Source organism: Cervus canadensis, chromosome 4 (genome assembly GCF_019320065.1).
Source record: "Cervus canadensis isolate Bull #8, Minnesota chromosome 4, ASM1932006v1, whole genome shotgun sequence".
NCBI classification, from domain to species: domain Eukaryota; kingdom Metazoa; phylum Chordata; class Mammalia; order Artiodactyla; family Cervidae; genus Cervus; species Cervus canadensis.
This window is the reverse complement of record NC_057389.1, coordinates 48886265-48905969: the sequence shown is the minus strand read 5'-3', so window position 1 is coordinate 48905969 and position 19705 is coordinate 48886265. Positions and strand designations below refer to the sequence as shown.

General features: G+C 41.3%; 1 protein-coding gene across 13 annotated transcripts in view; it reads right to left on the bottom strand.

Moving 5' to 3' along the window:
- Nucleotides 1-18876, bottom strand: part of HTR4 (5-hydroxytryptamine receptor 4) — a 184035-nt gene extending 165159 nt beyond the window's left edge. For 9 of the 13 annotated variants that reach the window (XM_043465038.1, XM_043465031.1, XM_043465042.1 and 6 more), the window contains exon 1: nt 16277-16735. The gene's annotated coding sequence lies outside the window, so the exon portion shown is untranslated. Of the gene's footprint in view, nt 1-15835; nt 15964-16058; nt 16156-16276; nt 16736-18792 lie in introns of those variants that run through there. The other 4 variants (XM_043465033.1, XM_043465041.1, XM_043465035.1 and 1 more) reach the window with 4 other exon arrangements.
- Between the last annotated feature and the right edge of the window lie 829 nt (nt 18877-19705).

Sequence of the window (19705 nt, the reverse complement as noted above, 5' to 3'; positions counted from 1 at the left end):
GGATGAAGCACAAGCTGGAATCAAGACTGCTGGGAGAAATATCCACAACCTCAGATATGGAGATGATACCATCCTTATGGCAGAAAGCAAAGAGGAACTAAAGAGCCTCATGATGAAGGTGAAAGAGGAGAGTGAAAAGTTGGCTTAAAACTCAACATTCAAAAAACTAAGATCATGGCATCCGATCCCATCACTTCATGGCAAATAGATGGGGAAACAATGGAAACAGTGAGAGATTTTATTTTGGAGGGCTCCCAAATCACTGCAGATGGTGACTGCAGCCATGAAATTAAAAGACGTTTGCTCCTTGGAAGAAGAGCTATGACCAACCTAGACAGCATATTAAAAAGCAGAGACATTACTTTGCCAACAAAGTCTGTATAGTCAAAGGTATGACTTTTCCAGTAGTCATATATGGATGTGAGAGTTGGACCATAAAGAAGGCTGAACACCAAAGAATTGATGCTTTTGAACTGTGGTGTTGGAGAAGACTCTTGAGAATCACTTAGACTGCAAGGAGATCAAACCAGCCATTCCTAAAGGAAATCAGTCCTGAATATTCATTGGAAGGACTGATGCTGAAGCTGAAGCTCCAATACTTTGGTGAACTGATGTGAAGAGCTGACTCATTAGCAAAGACCCTGATGCTAAGAAAGATTGAAGGCAGAAGGAGAAGGGGACAACAAAGGATGAGATGGTTGGACGGCAACACTGACTCAATGGACATGAGTTTGAGCATGCTCCGGGAGATGGTGAAGGACAGGGAAAGCCTAGTGTGCTGCAGTCTATGGAGTCACAGAGTTGGAGATGACTGAGTGACTGAACAACCAGCTTATCACAGTCTGAGCCCAGCTCCTCTCCAATGCCCCATCCACTCACTGCCTTTGTACTCACTGCTTTTGCTTTTCTCATTGACCATCAATGTAGGCTCTCACCTCAGGGCCTTTTCACTTGTTTCCTCTCCCTGGAAAGCTACTATGTAGACCACTCTGTTAGTTCCCTAGGGACACAGCCCAAATGCCACTTTCCTGATGACTTAAGTAAAATTTCAGACCTCATTTTCTGAACATTTCTGTAATCCACTCTTTTTTTTCTTCTTAGTACATACATTATATATACTCCTTTGCTTCTTTATTAGTGATCTATCTCCCTTACTAGAATGTAAGTTTCAAGAGGGCATAGTTATATCTTGATCACTATTATAACATCAGTGCCTATAAAAATGCCTAACATACTGTATCCCCTTCATAGATATATCTTGAGTCAACTAAGTAGTTACTTTGTTTTGCAAATGAAGAAAGTGAGGTTTGAGAGCTTGTGACTTTCCCTCTGGGAGGTAGAATATGAACCACTCCAGAATAAATATAATTTTTAAAAATATAAAAAATCAGTTCCTCTTATTTATTTACTCATTAGTATTAACAAGTGCCAAATGCTGTCCTTTTCCTTCTCCTCCAACCTCTGAGAATTTATTGTTAGATGGAGAGACTAAGAATCAAAGAGGTTAACTGACTTGCCAAAGTCACATAGCTAGTACTTAACCAAACTAGGAATTGCATTCAGGGCTGGGAATTCTGAAACTCAAGCTTTATCTTGCATAGTTCTTTTCATCCTATCACTGTTGCCCCCACTGTTAAAAAGGGAAACTCCTCATGAAAGGGAACATGTTGCTTTAATTTTCTGCTAACCATTTATTTCCTCTTTCTCTGAGAATAATGCCTTGATTTTCCTTTTGGGAACCCCTCCCCTGCCTCAAGCCCACTGATGAGCACCTGACCAGGACTGGCCAATCAGAACAGTTCATTCTCTGGCCCCAGGGATTCATTAATTCACTGGCTAGACTGTAAAGCCAGCCCTGAGATATTTGCTAGAAAGAGTCTGTCTTTCTCCTGGTGTTGCTAAACTTTAAATTTAAAGCTGATGGTGGCCAACCATGCCACTATGGGGGAAATTTTGTCTGAGAATGAAGTTAATACCAATGGAAAGCAGAGTTGTAACACAGAGATTGCCATATCCTGATGAAATAATTTGAGACTTAAGGTCTAGCAGTGTCTTATGACAGTTTTATACTTGAACTTCCCAATTATACTGAGCCAATAAATTCTCTTTTTTCACGTTTAAGCCAATTTGAGTTGGGTTCCAAGTGTTATTTGAAACAAAAAAAATTCTTAGAGATATACAGGAAAATCAATATTATATTTGTATATAGATTAGAGGGAAGAAAAGCTGGAACTAAAAAAAAAAAAAAAACAACAGTTAAAAGCTAGCTTGAGTCACTGAAACTGCATTTGAAAAATGTTACAACATGAGAAAAACTGTATATACATAGCAATGTACATTATTATATTTTGCTCATGGAAACTCAGTGAGCAAATTTTAAATGACTGCCATTTAACAAACCAGTGAGAACATGCATTTTGTTAGAGATAAAGGAAGAATAACAAAAGAGAAAATGGTGATCAGTACCTATCCTAAATTGATTCATTGATTACAGTCCACTATTTTTTGTCATGCTTACCAGGAATATCTAATCAGAGCTGATTATAGGGACACCAGCTGCTGGGAAGAATACTCAGAGTGACAGGTGTGTGTAAGGAACCATGCTTTTATTTTACATACTTATGTTTCTGACACCTTAACAAAATACTACCTAGTTAATTAAAAGCACAGTCAACTGAGTATCTCCCATGCTCAGATATAAGCTATGTCACTTCTAAAATTTCTAATTTATTTATTTATCTTATTTCTAATTCAAATTCAATTAGACCGTGTATGTCTGTGGCACACATGCATGTGTATGTGTGTGTTTTAATGACAGTCATACTGTATCCTCATCTCCTTCGGAGAAACAGTCTTAGATTGTCATAACCAGGGGAAGAAAAGCAGAGCAAGTCCTGGGGAACAAGAGAAAGAGGGAGTCAAATAAACCTTTCTAGCATTTGAGGTATAAATGAAGGTCTCAGTATTATCTCAGCAGTAGGAAAAGCTCAAGCCATTAATCATTCAAAACACTTTGCCATAAAAGTAAAGATACAGAACCATGCAACTTCATCAGATTCCTTGAAGCTTCTTTTCTTTGTTGTATACATTGAGACTTATCTTTCCTTAAAAGGGGAGGAGAAGGAGAAGAAAGAGGTGATATTCTTCGTGCCACCAAATGCTGATTCCAACCCTTAGTTTTCTGACTTACAAATTGTGAATAACTAAAGGGTGAACCCTGAAGGTAAGCACATCTCATCTTTACCTGTGTCCTTTTACTGAGAATTCTCTGAAAGACTTCTGTGGAACAGTTGTTAATGGTTAACACAAGGCGTGTAGTTGCATCTCTATTATGAGGAGTGTGAGCACAGGGCCCACCTGTAAATAGTCCTCACCTACTGGAGTGAAATATCGATGTAGGCTGGTGCAGTGCCAGCATCTGCCAACTTGGAGCAATGTCATAACTCAGCTTGCTTTGTTGCACTTTGGTTTTTTTCCTTTGGTTTTGGCTGCATGAGCGTATATTCATGCATAACTGTGAGAGGACTGACCACGTTTCTTTATAGAGTATGCTTCCATGGGTTAAATTTCTACATCAAAGGGCATATTCCAATACCTTTGTTTTGGACAAGTGTCAGGAATAAGTAAAACATTATTTATCTTAGTTGCCAAATTGAGAGGGGGAGCTTGGCACGCTGGAAAGAACACTAGACCAGGAATCACTCAGCCTGACCCACTACTAACTCACTGCTCCTATTCCTAAGCAAGTTTGTTCATCAGTCTGGGTCTCAATTTTCCCAACAGTAGAATCAACTGGGCCAGACAGTACTAGACAGGCTGAGCAAAGGAAGAAACTTCAAGTAATTAGAACTTCTTAGAAGTTAAAGGAAATTTTGAAAAAGTGAGTCACTTGCCATTGGAGGTATTTAGGCAGCATATGGGTAATTAAGGATATCTAAATGAAGGATATAATTCTGGTGACTGGTGACTGGTAAGGTTTCTTCCAGTGCTAAAACTGTAGCACTGTGATACTCTATGTTAGTTCTGCTCAAAACCCCAGCAAGAGATCAAGTGTTTTAATAATTTTCCAATTAAAACAAATGCATGCTCAATTCACCTATACTGTCTCAAACAGATTTCATCTCCTGAGCATTATCCCAGTCATTTCTGAACAGGTAGGACTAAAAGAAGAGCACAGAAATATATAATTAACTAAAGCCAGATATTTGCTAAGAGTTGGCTGTCAGATGCTTATTGTTAGCCTCATTACCCCATTACCCTAACCCAATACCAGCTGCATGTACCAAAACAGTCAATCTCACCAGGATCAAACACACAAGCATTTTCCCCAAAGTCTTCTGCATCCCATGGTGATCATGATTTCCTAGTTACCTTCACTGTGAAAGAGACTCAGGGATAATCTGAAAGACTGAAATTGTATAAATTCTCACTAAATGGAAGAAAAAAGTCCTCTCCTTGGCTACTTACTAAGACTTTGTTTTCTGGAAAATGTTTGGAATCAATAGGATGCTGGCTCAGAAATTTACTTCAATCAGCTGATCATACTCTCTAAAAGAATCTCACTATAAATTAGTAAAAATTCACATTATTTGTTTATCTAGATGCTTGCCCCTTGGAAGAAAAGCTATGACTAACCTAGACAGCATATTAAAAAGCAGGGACATTACTTTACCAACAAAGGTCTGTCTTGTCAAAACTATGGTTTTCCCAGTAGTCATGTATGGATGTGAGAGTTGGACTATAGAGAAAGCTGAGAGCCCAAGAATTGATGCTTTTGAACTGTGGTGTTGGAGAAGACTCTTGAGAGTCCCTTGGACAGCAAGGAGATCCAACCAGTCCATCCTAAAGGAAATCAGTCTTGAATATTCATTGGAAGGACTGATGCTGAAGCTGAAACGCCAATACTTTGGCCACCTGATGTGAAGAACTGACTCACTGGAAGAGACCCTGATGCTGGGAAAGATTGAAGGCAGGAGGAGAAGGGGATGACAGAGGATGAGATAGCTGGATGGCATCACTGACACAATGGACATGAGTTTAAGTAGGCTCCAGGAGTTGGTGATGGACAGGGAAGCCTGGTATGCTGCAGTCCATGGGGTCACAAAGAGTCGGACATGACTGAATGACTGAACTGACTGAGACATCTAAGTGATGGTAGTTCACAAGTACAAATGTGTATAAACCATGAAAAAAATATCTGTATTCTAGGAGTTGAACCTTCATTGCAAGTGTTTCTTTCTAGGACTGGATGTCAAAATGCTATTTGTGCTAAGTCATCTAGAAAGATTCGGTCTAAATAAAAAGCTGTCTCATTTCCATAGCTGAAAATCCACACAGATGCCAATTCAGTTACACTTAAGGGACTACTATGCTGATATATACAATTAGCATGAAAAATGGCTTTTAATTTTTTTTCAAAATAACTAAAAAAATATTCTTCCTAGGTAAGTAAATATTTCTCAGCTGGAAACTTTAGTCTTTTAATTAAAAAACTAATACTGAAAATAGCCCTTAACCAATGAAAGACTATTTAAGAGGCATACTCATTCTATCTTTGGGGGAAAAAAATGAATTACAGGAAATGTAAAGGAGGAACATGAATGTCCATTTCATGTAGAACTGAATGAAGTATATCTAAAGCATTTCAAGAAATCATATTTTTTATAAGGCACATATTCTCTACCACCACAAAAGAACGTGAAGAAGACAGTGACATTATAAGAAACCCGATCCCAGTAAATGTGGATCTGGGTATTTCATAAAGAAAAAGATTCAAGGGTCATTTATTTACGTATTTACTTTTCTGATCACTTGATTACTGTCCCACTCCCAACACAGTCACAGGTTCTACAAGGATGATCTACAAGTGCATGATCAGTATTTCTTGAATGAATGGCATGACATGATGTGAAACTTCCACTTGATAATTAGAGAAGGAATTAGACTTGTCTTTGAGTTGCCAAAGGGGAATCAGTGGGAGTCTCAAGAGAAGTTTGAGCCACACTGTGAGGTGGGTCATTTAACACCAGAGCTGTCCAATTATTGACCTGTATGCTTTGGCAAGCAACAAGGTCCATCTCAGTGGGAGGCTCAACAGAAGCCAGAAAACCATCTGTCAGTCACGTTTGAGGGGAAGAGCAAGTCTTGGTTGATTCTGAATTCTGATGAAATCCAGGAATGCAATGAAAGCAGAACTAAATAAGAGACTGTTTACTGTACAGTGGTGGTTCTCATGTTTAAGCATGCACAGGAATCACCTGAAGGCTTGTTAAAACACAATGACTGAGCACAAGCCTCAAGTTTCTGATTCGGTAGGTTTAGAGTGAACAAACTGCATTTCTAACAAGTTCCCAGATATTGCTGATTCTACTGTTCTTAGATGACTCCTTAAGGTAGAACATAGATTTTGCAAGTATGGTTCTCATACCTCCTGGAAAAAGCACATGATATTAGGCAATAGGTGGACAGAAGTACCATTGGATCATGTGGTAAAAAATGTGATTTTTTTTGGTTTTCTATTTTATTTACTGTTATTTACATTGAAGAAAAGGATTCATAGATAGCTTATCGTCAAGTCCTTCATATTTGGTAATCTCTCTTTTATAATTAAAAAAAAAAAAACAGGTCAGCGTCTCACAGTCTTTTGTTAGAAGCACTGCTGTCTTTTGGCTTCCTCCTAAGAAGCAGATCTTGAAGTGAGGGTTAAAGAGATGCACATAGTTGATCTGACAGTTGCAGGTACACTGGCAGGGAAGTAATGATATAGGAGAGAGGATGAAAGGCAGCTTATTAAGCTACTGAAGCTTAATCCCACTGGGAAGTTCTGGGAAACAGTATAAAACATATGCCTCAAAACTATCCTGAACAAGTGGGGAGGGAACTGGGATACTGATACTCCCACAGCCATTAGGTATTGCTTAAGAGCCATCCACAGGGGAACATGGATTCCTAAGCACCGTCATCTCATTGTGCTTGTAAAAAAGGTTGATTTCAGCAGACCCAGGGCAGCCCTCCAAATATTATGCTGGTTCACCATTGTAAGTCAGGATGGTATACACAGAAATGTTGAGAGGATCTGTAGGAAAATGGGAGGAAGAGTTGATAGTTATCTGCTCCAACTATTTAACTGAAATCTAATATGTTGCTTTGTGTGTTTTTTTGTGTCTTTTTCACAGTTACCTTCTATTTCTTTCAACTCATACTGGTTTGCACTTATACTTTTCTTTCTCTGTAAAATAAATTTATCTAAGGAAAACTAATTGATCTAAAGGAAAATGCTATGCATATAATGTTCTAAATGCTTGCAAGAGAAGGTGGCAGTAATCACAACAGTAGTTACTCCCAAATAACTGAAGTTTGGGAAATTCTAGCATTGCAGTTCAAAGAAGAAATTGGCAGCTTTTTGTTTGCTTGTTTGCTTGTTTTGTTTTCTGTAAAGGGCCATTTAGCAAAGATTTTAGGCTTCTTCAAGCATAAGGTCATCATCACAACTACTCAACTCTGGTGCTACAGTGTAAAAACTGCCACAGACAATACATAAATAAATGAGCATAACTGCTTTCCAATAAAACTTATTTATGGACACTGAATTTGAATCTTTAACAATTTTCATGTGTCACAAAATTATTCTTCTTTAGGTTTTTTTCAACAATCACAAAATGTAAAAAAACATTCTGAACTTGTAGGCCAGTCAAAAACAGGCAGCCAGTCACATAGTTTGCAAGCCCCTGACTCAAGGCATCAATTACCACTACACCTTTGACAAATTGCTTACTTTCTTTAGCTTCAGTGACTTCATCTGTATAATAGGGGCAAGGGTAATACCGATATAACAAAGTTACTGCAAAAAATAAGTAAAAATGAATACTTAAAAAGCAGGTGCCCAGAGATTTCACAATATAATGTTAGCCAGCTACTGTAGCAAGGCTGGTCTCCAGTTTGGCAGTTCCTCAGTCATTGGAGTCTGAATGCTTCATACTCTGCTTCTCCACAAAGGCAGCTAAGCATCTGGGGGCTGATCTTCCCTACTTTGGGATATGGTTACAGAAATTATTCCTCTTCTCTATAAAATAGACCCCTGAAACCTGAGCCTGGAAATGCCCAAAGGGTTTTGTCACCATTGATTTCAGAGGCCTAGAATTGGGAGCAGGTCAAGCTAAAATTTGCATTCCATCAAAATTAAGCTTCCAAATTAGTGTTTTAGATCTTGCAGTATTATGTTGCTGACAGTAGTGGTTCTCAAACAGTAGATTACTTAAAATCACTTGCAAAACTGAAGGTTTGGGTGCCTCATTCAAAGCATTTCTGAATCAGTAGGTCCAGGAATCTGCATTTTAACAAATGTCTCAGTGATTCTGGTGCAGATGATTCATGGAGAGCAGTTTGGAAAACACATCAAGGTTGGATTGCAATCCACCAGGTGAGCACACTCTTCTGAAATCCTCTTTCATTGTTTTCCTATATCTGTTTAAATACCTCATCAGCTGAGAAACCAAGATTACAGTATTTGCTACACGCATACCGAAAGAAAGATCTCTGCCAGCATGTTTATCTCTTCTGTCCCCACTCTTTTCTAATTCTTCTAAACCTCTTGGAGTAGAGAACAGTATATACAGAACTCTCTACTCCAGATATCATGTGCTGATTAGCATATACAATTAAGCACACCAGTGCAATCTCAGAGGACATGTGCTATTTAGAGCTTAGATGTAAATTCTTGAGCAGAATCTGCATCTTTACTGGACTGATAAGATGTTACCTCCCAAAAGGCTGCTGCCCACAGTTTTCTACCAGTAGTTTGCAAACAAACCTCTTGGAAAATGTAAAATTAAACTGTAGATTTTAAGGGGGCCCACTTAACACAGATAAGACTTCTAGGGTAAGAAGCAGGAGAAGAATAATGTTTCTATAACTGATACTTTTTAACACATACTAAGGACCAAATTCTTCACATGCATTACCTCATTTCATCTTCACATTATGCTACAAAGGATGCTACTACAATTATCCTATTTCACAGATGAGAAAACTGAGGAATAGAAAGAAGATATTATCCAAGGCCACACCATAGCCCAGACCTTTCAACCATTAAGTTATCCCATGAATGATCTAGACCTCAATAGTTCCCCGCCTCAACTTTTGCAGCTCAGTTTTATTAATTAATTATTTGTGTAGCTCATTAAAACCTACAAGAAAGTCTACTGACACTTGAAGAGAAAACTTTTTTTAAAACAAAGTCCAACTTTGCTCATAGCAGTATGTGACACTAAGTTCCTCATTTTGCTTCCATAATCCCCAGGTCTCCAGCTGTTCAAGGTAGTTTAGATATCCAGCCCACCTGTCTTGTAGGTCTGCTATTACTCATGAAGTTCAAATAAGATAACATATGTGAAAGTCCTCTGAACACTGTAACAAGTTATCTAAAATGATAATTTCCCAGCCTGTTGTTTCCACAAATTATTTTAAAATGTTGAGAAGGAAGAAAAAGTGTATTAGTTCTGCAAAAATCACCTGTGTCAAAAATCAGATTTTTCCAGAGATTTTGTAGGTTATAAAGCACCAGATCTGCAGATATTTGTGGAGCAGAAGAAACCCTGCTTCTATGTGGAAAGTAGACTGTTTATCATGGTTCAATGCAATGGAAATTTTGGGAGCTTGAGAATCAGATGACCTGGTGCTAGTCATTGCCCTGACACTAAGCAACCTTGAGTGAGTCTTTCTTTCTGCCCTTCCAGGAGAAACAATACTGCTTGGTGGTTAAGAAAATGGCTTGGGGGAGTCAGAGCTCCAGTGATAATCGACTGCCTCCTCATGAATGACCTCGGGTAAGGCCTGTCACCTGTCTTGGTCTCAGTTTCCCCGTGATAAAAATGAGAATTAGAAACAACAGCTTACTTTGAAATTATCAAAAAAAATTAATTGCTGAATGGATAGAGGAGTGAAGATAGAAATATGATAGTTTTTAAAAAGGAGTTAGTAAAATATTATTACAGAACCTACTTGGTAAGTATTTTGTATTCACTATACAAGTCTTTCAACTTTTCTCTTAAATATTTTTTTACAATAAAATATTGGGAAATAAACCTAAACCCCCCAAAAGGGTTGTTAGAAGAGTTGAATGAGATATAGAGCTCTCAGCAATGCTCGTGGTAAGTGCCTGGCATACTTTAGAAATGATTTGCTATACAGGTAGAAGATGGGACAAGACGATAGATTCCTTCAGCTTGTACAATCTGTGAGCTAGAGCTGTTCTAGGTGAGCCAGAGACACGACATGCCTCAGCAGGATAAGAAAGCAGGCCACATGGTACAGAAATCGGATGGATAGAGAGGAGCCAGGATGCAGTCACAGAAGTATCAGAAACCAGGGTAGAGACAGAGGGAAAGCGTAAGTTGCTCACTCATGTCCAACTCTTAGTGAGTCCATGGACTGTAGCCCGTCAGACTCCTCTGTCCATGGAATTTTGCAAGAATACTAGAGTGGGTAGTCATTCCCTTCTCCAGGAGATCTTCCCAACCTAGGGATTGAACCCAGGTCTCCTGCATTGCAGGCAGATTCTTTACCATCTGAGCCACCCAGGGAAGCCCAGGAGGCATGCACAAATGAAAGCTGTAAGACCCTACACAGGGAAGGTCTAACATGGGCGAACCTTGAAAATAAAGGCAAGTGGCCATTACTACATGCCAAATTAACGTGCTTCTCTCTCAACTATCCCTTTGGTAGGAGAAATGCATCGGATTTAGAGTCAGACCAGAGCTCAAATCCAGTCTCTGCCAACTAATTATGTGACAACAGGAGATATTCACTCAAGCATCTTCTAGATCACTTTTACTAGGAATACCTACCATAGTACAAGAGTGAGCCCTGGCAACCACTTTTCTGCTATAACCTTGGGCCATCAGATCCTTTCTCTTGAGAATTTGAACCAAGAGACACAATCGCGGGAATATGTCACATTAACTGAAGAAGAATGGGGAAAAGACTGTGAACGCCTGGAACTGAGTTCTCTGGAGGTGACCTTGTTCCCATCTTTCCCGGGGTCTAGTGCCTTGATCTACAAGAAGCCTCATTATCCTTCCAATAAATTTCACTTTTTGTTTAAGCAAACTAATGTGGCCTTTATTATATACGAGAAAATTATATATATTTACTAAGACAATTAGCTTTCTAATATTACGAGAGTTTAAATTTCCAGGCTTTGTTTTCCTCGTCTCTACACAAACAAACCTCATCTCTCTGTGACTGATGGAAAAATAAAAAATAATAGGTGTAACAACTCCACAGCACAGAGTAAATATTCAATAAACATTATTTAAATTGCATCTGAGCTTCAGAATCACTGAATCTTTCTAAGTATTTGGAGACACCTTGTTTAGGTGGAGGATGTGTGGTCCTGCAAAAAGAAACACATGCTTGCAGTCAAGAAGAAGGAAGAGGTTGACTGAGTTTGAAATTTGATTTTAAAGAAAGTTTTCTGAAATTTAAAACAAATTAATCAGTTACCTATTACTGTTTTGACTTGAATTTCTGTTGGGTTTCTTCAGTGGGCTGGTACTGATTTAAAAGGGAAAAGAAGTATAAAGCAACAGGAAACAAAAGCTGGATGCAGAGGTAACATCTTTCTTAATCTCAGAAGGACTGGTCAGAATTTATCTGGCAATAGATAAGATTTTAAAGTACTTTTTATTTGGATTATCCTGTGAATAATGAAGATTTCTGTCACCCAAATTGAGCAATAGGTGGAAGGAGGGAACAAGAAAAGATCTAAGATCAGAAATATTAACCCAGAAATACCATAGCTGAAAAAAAACAAAAGGTTTTTCTGAAATTCAAAATGAAAGGCTAAGTGAGAGATGTCAATTAGTCCCTAGCAACTATTGTTCTTTTAATCTTGCTGTGTTGATTCTCATAAATCCAAATATTTAGTTGTCTTAAAAATAAGATAACTTTTTGTTTAAAAAGTCTCAGGTAGGTGGGTCGTGAGCTTTATTTGGTTATTAGGTCTTAAGTATGTTATTCCCAAATTGTGGTCCTTGGACTAGCAGCATCAGCATCTTCTGGGAACCTGTAAGAAATGCACATCCTCAGACCCTAGCCCAGAAACACTGAATCAGAAACTCTCAGAGCAGGGACCAGCAATCTGTGTACTGATATAGGACTTGCCTTGGATCTTCAATTGGTAAAGTAAAGTAATTGGTAATTGGTAAAGTAGTCCTTCTTACTCTGACTGTATTTAAGGTTAGCCCTATTGATAAGCCTGTTTAGTAGCTATTTATATCACATTTATATTTCCATCTGTCCAAATGTATACCACTTTCTAATGCCCCATAGTATAAAAACAGCAAGCAGAATGGACGAATGAAAGGGCAGGCCAAGAAGAATACAGAAGGAGGGAACTGATAAAAGTATGGTGACTTTATTTGGGTGATAACATAGATACTTAAAGTTTAGATAATAGTAAGGACTTAATGGGAAAAATGTTTCGTCCATTGTTTGCTTCCTCCTGCCATTCTTCCTTTTCTCTGAGCCCTTCTCCCCTAATTTAACCAAGGCCGCCACCACCTCTCTCACTCTGCATATGCCTTAGAGATATTTCTAAATAACCTCAATTACAGAGACAGAAGACAAAACAGGGAAGAAGTCACAATACATCAGCTGAACACAAATATCTACCTCACAATCTCTAACTTACCTAGAATCAGTTGATTCTACAATTGAACTACCCCATGTTTAAGATCCTTTCTACCCTGTGACATCAAGATCTCATTCTCAGAAGGCAGTTTAATATGGAGGTTTAGAAGAAAGACTCTGGAGCAAACAGCCCAACCCCAGGTTCACTGCTTTACAGCTGAGAGAACTTGGGGATGCTATTCCATCTCTCTAAATTTGAGTTACCCGTCTATGGGGTCGCAGAGAGTCAGACACGACTAAAGTGACTTAGCAGCAGCATCTCTAAGATGGAGGAAATAAAGTATCTCTTTTAAAGGATTCTTAATGCAGATTAAATGAGATTATCCATGTAAAGCATTTAGAGCTGTGTCTGGCACATAATAAGGGCTGGATTAATGTGAGCTATTAGGATTATTACTATGTTGTCTCTAAAACGTTTCTCAGCCTTTAGCAGCATCTTGAGCATTTCCAGACATAGCAACAAGGCAGTGAGAAACCAGGAGGCATAAAGGTAAACGTGTGATGGTGGCTAAGTTGGAAGCGGGTAGGAAAGCAGCTAACAACACAGCATTCCTCTGTCTATTAACATACTTTGTTGTAAGGTCTTTCTGTTCAAGGTCCCAAGACTTGTGTTTGAATTACAACAATCATTCTCAGTAGGTGTTGGAGGGGGGACTTTGTCCCCAAAGGAGGTACTAGTAATATCTGTAGATGTTTTTGGTTGTCACAACAGGGAGTTGCTACTGGAATCTAATAATAGCAGAGATATTGCTAAATATCCTACTATGGACAAGCTAGTCCCACACGACAAAAATTATCTAACCCAGAACATTAACAGTACAAGAGGTTTGAGAAACCCTGAATTACAATGTTGTTTGATGTCATCTTAGTAAGACTTGGCACTTTTTAAAAATTTTCAAATGGGCAATAGTATGGAAGATTCTGACACTTGATGGGAGGCAGGAATAGTTACCTAGAAGACCTTTTCAACTCTGAGACTTGATGTGTGCTGTGGACTCTGAACCACAAAACAAAGGCAACAGTGCATTTCCACCCTTTTCTCTTTGCCTAGTTCCTTTCCCTGAAGATAAGCTGAATTCTATTAAAAAAAAAAAAAAATGATGGTTGGATACTGGAAGGTAACCATAAAGCATTAAAAGTTTCTCACAAAAACAAAGAACATCAATGATAAGCAGAGAATTTTAGAGCTGGGGAAAACCTTAGATATGATTAGCTGGGGAAAACCTTAGATATGATTAGCTGGGGAAAACCTTAGATATGATTTAACAAATAAATTCTACTTGAAATCTACCATTTCATAGATAAAGAAAGTGAGATTTTAAAAAACCAAGAGATTTGATCTGATCACATAATACTATAATCATCAGAAGGTCCAGATTCTTCCAAAGAATTTATTTATTAGTCACTGATAATATCAAGGGACTCCTCTACATGCATTTATTTTGCGTTTTTTCAATGATTACAGTATCGGTCTCTATCTCTGGAAATCCCTGAATATGGGTTTCACCTGATTAGGTGCTGGCAGTGAGATTAAAAAACAAAACAAAACAAAACAAAAAAAATAGCTTCAATAGGTATTGAGGAAAAATGAATAAGACCTGCTTATTAATTAAGCAATGGCTGCTACTGATGAAGAGGAGAAATAAAGAAGTGACTTCGGTTCCAGCCACAGTGACTTGGAGGATGGTGATGGTTCAATAAAAGACAGGAAAGTCAGGAAGAGGTCTGGGTAGCAGGTTGCTTACACTGTGTTTCGGGTGCTGTTCTTCAGTCTGTGAAGCTAAAGAAAGAGATGAGGGGATGAACAGTGTCAGGGAGATTTGGAAGAACTCAAATGGAAGAAGGCGTATTCAATTTGGTGGTTGCAAGGCCATCGTGGCGCCTAGAAGGAGCAGCATCAGGAGCAAAATCCAGATAACTGAGAGGAACCAAGAGCATCACTGTCCTCTGGGCCTCAGCAACTGAACTGGGCTGAACTGGGCTGAACTGGGCTGAACCGAACACTCCCTGATGCCCCCGCTTGTCTAATGTGCTACAGCTCTCCTGGAGTTTAAGTGATGGCCCACTCAGCTGTACAATAATAATTATAATGAAGACATTTCCAAGGTGGAAAATGATACAGACACAGGAGTGAGTTCAGGGTAAGGGTGGTATGGAAAAAATATACATAAGACAGAAAAATGACGTGAGAATGATGCAAATACTTTTTACTAATTTTTTTCCACACTCATCATTTCTTACTGGAGAGAGCTGCTCCTCAGAACTCCACGAGTCTCACCCCATGTCCTGACTTACTCCTTGTTTCTAGGGCACTGCGTCCATCATCAGTGTCCTTTCCCTTCATCACCTGGGCTCACCAGTGGCACATAGCAACCTCTCCTCCCTCATCAGTGAGGCCGGGGTTCCACACAGGGGCCTAGGCAAACATCATCCATCACCCTCAGGGTCACCCACAGCTTTCTGACCCATGGACTCCATCGCAGTAATATTAAGACAAGAAGAGCAAACTAGCCTAAGGGTCTTTCCATCAAAAGCCACTGTTTGGGTCATGCTGAACCTGTATCTTAAACATTTTTTATCCATTTTAACGAATCAATAGGTAGCCAAGCCAATGTTTTCTCAACGTTGAACTCTAGGAACATGAGTTCATGCCACGACTTCTCCACCTCTGCCAGCCACCACTTCCCTGTATCAACAGCCACTTCTTCCAAAGGGGACTAACAGCACAGCGCCAGACACTGGGGAGCAAGCTGAACTGAAAGGCATCTTAAACTGGGGTTGGGATTCTGTGAGAGACAACTGCAGGAAGCTAGCCCTGGCAGCCACCACCAATACTTCATGCAGTACCGCGTGCCCACACACTCACGGTCACTCACACACACAGCCACACAGCCAGTTATACACGCTGGATATGCGTATCTTGTTATGCACAGAGAGAGTTAGCCAGAGTCCACTCTCTCCGTTATACATCCAGGATCATCCATACTGTCCACACATGTACCCTGTCACACACACACACGGTTATGGACGCACAGCCTATGTCTCTCTCTCTCTCACACACACATACATACACACACACACGCACACGTTATACTACCTCACAGAGTCAGCAAACACAGAAGCAGTTTCACAAGTACTTACGTACCCAAGTGCAGGGCATGAGCCCCAACCCTAGTGGTCCCATGCTGAAGGCGTGTACTACACAACCAGCCAGCCCACCTACAGTCTGAGTCGCCACGCAGCCCATCCCTGAGCTAAAGCCGGGTCCCAGGAATCCAGAGCCCCCAGCCCGTCCCCGCCGCGCCGCCACGTCCCCGCGCACGCTTGGGCTCGCGGGGTTGTGACCCGGGCGCCCTGGCCGCACCTACCCTCGGCTGAGGCTAGGGAGCGAGGCGCCCCGGCGGACGGGAACGGCCACCCCTCGCCGCGGAGCCGAGCTTCTGCCGCCGCCGCGCTCCCAGCCGCTGCCTGCGCCCTCCCCGCCGCCCCCTCGAGTGCGGGCTCCAGCCCCCGCGCTGGGAGGCCGGCGAGCGAGAGGCGCGGGCCCGCCTGGGGCTGCGGCGGAGAGCCCCCAGCCCCGGCTCACCTGAGCGCGCCGAGCATCGTCCCCCTCTCGGCTGACCGACGGTGGCTCCGCGGGCTCAGCGGCCCCCAGCCCGCATCCTCCCCGCGACCGCCCCCTCCGGAGGCCAGGGATGGCGGGGGCGCGGCCGGGTGCGCACGGGAGTGGGCGCGGCGGGGGCCAGAGGGACCTCACTCCTCGAGGACGGGCCAGCGGGCGCCTCGCCTGGAGACCGCTGCCCAACCGAGGAAGGTAGTCCTGGGCTCACTGCTGGCTCCTGGGTGACCTTGGGCAAGTTGATTAACCTCTCTGAGTACCCACTCCTCTAGCGAAAGATAATAAACGTGAAAAGGGTAGGCGCCTGCGGTGTCCGTGCCAGGGGAAATCTACAGTCTACTTCCTTCTCAGCCTCTGACTCCGCCAGGGCATGGTTAGCTTGTGAGCAGGGTTCAGCGTGAGATCCGTAGTCCCTTAGATATAAGGCGTCCAAGTTTTCCGGTCAGTATTTCAACTGACTGGTCTTCCCAAGTGATCCTGCCAACACTCGTTTTGCTTCCATAATCTGGAGGAAGCCTATTCTGGCTTTATCAGTTTGTGACCTTGAGCGAGGGGTTAGACAAAAGACTTAGCTCCTGGGCTCCTGTGAGTAAAATGGGGACCGTAGACTCCCAGCTGTGTTGGGACTTACCAGAGCTCCTGCCTGTGTGTAACACCTGTGAGGAATCGTGACAGAATGAGAAACATTTTTCCTCAACTCGTCTTTCCAAGGCCTCCAATACCAGAGACAAACCATTTCAAGAATAAGTCATGTAGGGAAGGGAAGAGGAAAGTCTTCCTTTAGTGAGACAGGTTGGGGGGAGTGGGAGTGGGGTGGGAGCGGGGGAGGGTCGAGGGAGGGAAGTGGCAAAGGGCCTGTTGGGAAGATAATTCACCCCACCCCACCCCCACTTCCTGGACCACAGAGTCTTCGGGGAAGCTTAACAAAACAGAGGAGCTGTGATAGTAATTAACCTCCGAAAGCAAATAAATCTTTCCAGACAATCTGAAAAATTATTAACTTACAATTGTGAGCACAACCCAAGTGAACGGGAAATTTAAATTGACCAACAAATTCATGCCAGAAACCTTTGAGCTGGTCCCTTTCTAAGATTCTCTCTGTTGATACTCCTGCCTCTTACTTCCTCCTTTTGCCAACCTGGCCCGTCTTAATGGTATTCCTTCCCCATCTTACTTGTACACTTTCTCTCACTTGAATCTCTCTCTTCCCATCTCAGTCTCTCCCCCACCTAGGTGTCTCTTCTCTACCTTCTTTGTGCCCTGTGTCTATCTCAACAGGTCTCACTCTCAGTCGTTCCCACCCATGATTTCTCTCCCTGGCTTGTATGTCTTGAATATTTATTGATCATATATCCCCCATTCAAAATTTGAAAGTGGAAAAGTTGTCAGTTATTTCTCTAAAGATCCAAACTTAAATTTATCACTGTGTCACTTCCCTAAACCAAATATTCCTGATGAATGACACCATGATCCTCACACTCATGGGAGTGCAAAGCCTGATTCATCTCTGACAACTCTACCTCCCTCCCCTTCTCCCCAGTTTCTAGTCAATCTCTTCCCATTTCCTAGGGAGTCTCTCCTTACTCTGCCACAGGCAACTATTCTTTCCTCCTCTTCCTATTGGACCAAATCAAGTGTAAGTTAAGGATCTTGAGATGAGAAATTGTCCTGGTTGCAAAGGTGGGCCTTTAGAAGGGTCCATGAAAGTAGAAGTGAGAGGCAGGAGAGGAGGTCAAGAGTGATGCAGTGTGAGAAGGACTTGACCAGCTGTTGCTAGCCTTGAAGGAAGAAGAAGGGGTCCCATGGCAAGGAATGCAGAAGCTGAGACATGGGGCAAGGAGACAGATTCTCCCTGAGAGTCTCCAAAAAGGAAGTCAGCTTTGAAGACACATTGATTTTAGTGTAATAACACTCATGTCAGATTTCTGCTCTAGAGAGTTGTATGATAATAAATTTGGGTTGTTTTAAGCCGCCAAGTAATTTTTTGGTATAGGTAACAATACAGCAGGAATAGGTAACTAATACAACACTTCTTTTTTTAGCTATGGTGTGTGTGTTAGTCACTCAGTCATATCTGACTCTTTGCAAACCCATGGATTGTAGCCCGCCAGGCTGCTCTGTCCATGGAATTCTCCAAGCAAGAATACGAGAGTGGGTTGCCATGCCCTTCTCCAGGAGATCTTCTTGACCCAGGGATGGAACCTGGGTCTCCTGCATTGCAGGCAGATTCTTTACTGTCTGAGCCACCAAGGAAGCCCTTTTTAGTTATGGAGAAACACACAAATGCCTTGTCTTGTTATTAACAGCAATCCAAGACAGCACCTCTTTTCAGTCATCTTGGCATATCCAAACCTTTTGTTTCATACCCAAACCTTGTGTTTCAAGCAATCTGTCCCCTGAACATTTGCTTTTCTTTCCATGTCTGTACCAGTGCTCACAGTGTTGTCTCCAGAGTGCCCTCCTCCAGATGCTGCCTGACCTACCTTCTTCAGTGCTCATGGATTCCATGGAGCTTTCTCTCCCTTCTCTGATTCTCCAGAACTCTGATTTTTCAAGGTATATTCCATTTCAATTGGTGCTTTCTAAGGGAAGAGAAGGGAACAAGAGAGAAGAATGGAGTTTACATGCACAGGTTGAAACTGCTCCAGGTTCTCTCTTCCCACAAGGCTGTTTTCCTCTCTCTGCTGCAGCAGTTACCACCACACTGTGTTACAGTGAGTTATTTACAGGTCTCTTTGGCCACTGGATGATGAGTGCCTCCAAGGTGGACACCACGTCTTACCTCCCTTTCTGTGTCCCAGCCCCTAGATCCATGGGGGACACAGTAGGGATTCAGTGACTATTTCTTGAATGAATAGATGAAGAGAGCAAGTGCAATGTCTGGTTGTGTTGAACAGATGGGACTATTAATAATTTTTTCTTGCACATTTGTCTCTATTTAGTTGGGCTGGTCAATTGAAGTACCTCAGTTAATGCGCTATGATTTTAAATGGCACTGCTTTGATGCATAGCTTAAAACATAGACTTTTCTTTCCTTTTCTTTATGTTTTTGTTTTTGTTTTGCTTTTTCTAAAGAAGCCTCCCACCATAAAAGTTCCTTTTTATCAGCTTTATTTAAAAGGTGCTACTATTATAAGTAAAGTTATTATAATCATGCAGGCTCTTTACTCCAACAATTCTACTACTAAAAAGGTATCATAAGGATAATAAACCTATGTACACAAAGGTTTACCTAAGAGCATGTTCAGTGTGGGATCTTTTATAAGATTAAGAAATAGGCCAAATGTAATGGTGCTGTAGTAATGTGTTATCGCCCAGTAGGGTCCTACTCTTTGCTACCCTATGGACTATAGCCCTCCTGGCTCCTCTGTCCATGGGATTTTCTAGATAATAGTA